Genomic DNA, 2563 nt, shown 5'->3' with positions numbered 1-2563 from the left:
CTCATGCCAATCCCATGCATCCTCATGGGTGACTTGCCACAGGCCACCTGTTCTGCTGGGCAATGTCCTCTACGCGCCAGGCTCACACATCCATCAGACAGCCCTCTGAGGATGTCACTAGCCAGACCAGGAGGAGGGTCTGGTCCTGTGTCCTCCTCCTGTTAAGGTTGCACGTCCTCAGGTCCCAGTCATGGGTGGCGACAACTCTGATGGTGCTTCCCAGCTGCCAACTGCTGCCCCCCCACCATATGCAGCTACAGGACCTGCAGAACCATGAGAAAGAAGCTGCTTGTGGCTGGGCCCAACCCTGTCCACCCCTCAGCAGAAAAGCATTTTCTCCTTTCCCCTCTCCCTCTATTCCCTGGGGAAATACATACCAACTCACCTCACTGGGATCCAGCTTTCCCTTTCGTGTCCTTGGATATCAGGTGATAACAGAAGGGTGAGAAACTGGGCTCCACAGGATCTAGAAGGGGATCACAGGGCGCAAAGCTCAGCCTCTTCTCACCCCCTATCTGGAAGCACAGGAAGCAAGTATGGCAACCAAGGGCTGTGGAAAACATGGCTGTTCTTAGGGTGGGTTGGGTGAGTGAACAGTGGCGTGGATGGGTCTTCAGAAGGCCAGTGCGGAGTCTACTGTTACTGTAATCATGGTGGCATCCCCAGAGGTCAGGTCATCATATCTCAGCCACAGATTAAACTCCAGCTTGACCTCACATTCAGAGGGATCCCTAGTTTGTCAGCTATTGCATCAAAGGTCAAGACCCCTTTCCAGGAGGGAAGGGAGCCTTCTGGCATAGCTGTCACCAGTTGCTTTGCACCTCTGGGAAACCCAGGCCTTCCACCAGCAGGTCCTGGCTGAGCTACACTGCTTCCATCATGACCAGCCCCTTGCCCAGGAGAAGGCATGGGCTGGGGGGCACAGGGGCCCGGCAGGAGCTGGTGGCTGTGATCATGGAGGAATGGCAGCTGGCCTGGCACAGCTACAAGGAGCTGCAGCAACTGCAAGCCTCCATTGATGCTGCTATCCAGGAAGGGTGAAGGGGCAAGACCTTGCTAGGAGCATTTTGCCTGGCTGCTGCTGCAGCTGGCACCCCAGCATGCCCCACGGGCCTGGCATAGCTATCAAGGGGCACAGCTCCTGCCTCCCTCCTTCCTGGTCTCAGCCTACCTGCAGCAGCTGCCCCTGAGGAGGAGCACCCACCCTCCTCCCCACAGTAGCTGGAGCCATGGACATGTTAGCATGGTCCCCAGACATGGGGTGGTTGCACACAGGACCAAGATCAGGCTCAGGGAGGAGGGGCCATCAACCCCTGATTCCCTTCTCCCTGGTGCCTCCTTCCTTGCTGTTTCCTCCACCCCTAAAGACCCTCTCTCTTCCCCCTGGTGGTCATGTAAATAGTTTCTGTGTTTTCCTGGTTTTCAGTCAGTTTTTGCAGAGTGGGGCCTGGGTGAATGGTGGTGGGGTGGTGGAGGGTTGTATGTGAGGTACTGGTGGGATGGTATGTTGTAGGTGCTGGGGACGTTTTGGGGGTAAGGGGAATAAAGTTGCTTTTGTCTTCACTACAGCCATACTGCTTATGTTATTGGGGTTCTGGTATTTGGTGGGGATGGAGGCCCCTGGGCAGGAGGCCTGGTGCAGGTGGTAAAAAGGCCAGTGCCCTACTCAGCGGGTGGGCTTGCCATTGAGCAGTGATTGCTCCACACTCTCTGGCTCCCATGTGCCGCTGTCCGAGGAGATGGTTCTCACCTGTAACATTTTTCCTGTAGAAACAAGAACTAAATGACTGTGCAGTACCCTGAGTTACTGCACAGTAACACCAACACATGTCTTTTTCTAGCACTATTGAGCAGTAGCCTAATGCTTATGCACAGTAGCTTCATGTCACAGTTCTTGCCATGTGACACTATTGCTCAGTAGTGTCAGGCTACTGCGCAGTCAGAGTCTCTTGTAGACGCAGCCACTAGGAGGGTAGTTGTGGAATCTCCATCCTTAGAGGGTTTTATGACCCAGCTACACAGAGCCTTGAGTGGGACATTATAGTTGGGGATGGTCCTGTTTGAGCACATGGTTGGACTAAATGACCTCTTGAGTTCCCTTCCAACCCTAATTTTCTATGATTCTCTGATTCATCCATAACTCTTCTCTCTCTGATTGCAGCAATAGTTTTGTACAGGAAAGGGTACCAATAAAAGTAACTGTAATGTTTCACATCAACATTTCACATCGGTTTCTCTCAGTGATCCAGAAAGCTTGCAACATTTCTAAGGACTCCCAGAGAGTTTTCAGAAGTCTCAGGAGTGAAGTCCCGCATGGTTTCAAAACAACTAAAACACCTCCTCTGCTAACAACCCCACCACAAGCTACGCAGAAGTATCATCGCTTTCTGGCAGAAGTAAGTTCTTGGAATCGAAACATGGCACATGTTTTCTTATCTCATTTGAAGAGATAACTGTGTATACATGTTCAGGAAAATGCTATTAAGAGAAGGGAGGTGCCTCCAAACCTAGAAACGAAAAGCTTTAAAAAGAGATTGCACTTCTCTTGGTACACTCACTGCCA

Source organism: Alligator sinensis, unplaced genomic scaffold (genome assembly GCF_000455745.1).
Source record: "Alligator sinensis unplaced genomic scaffold, ASM45574v1 scaffold1_1, whole genome shotgun sequence".
NCBI lineage: Eukaryota > Metazoa > Chordata > Crocodylia > Alligatoridae > Alligator > Alligator sinensis.
Note: the sequence above shows the minus strand (reverse complement) of the source record.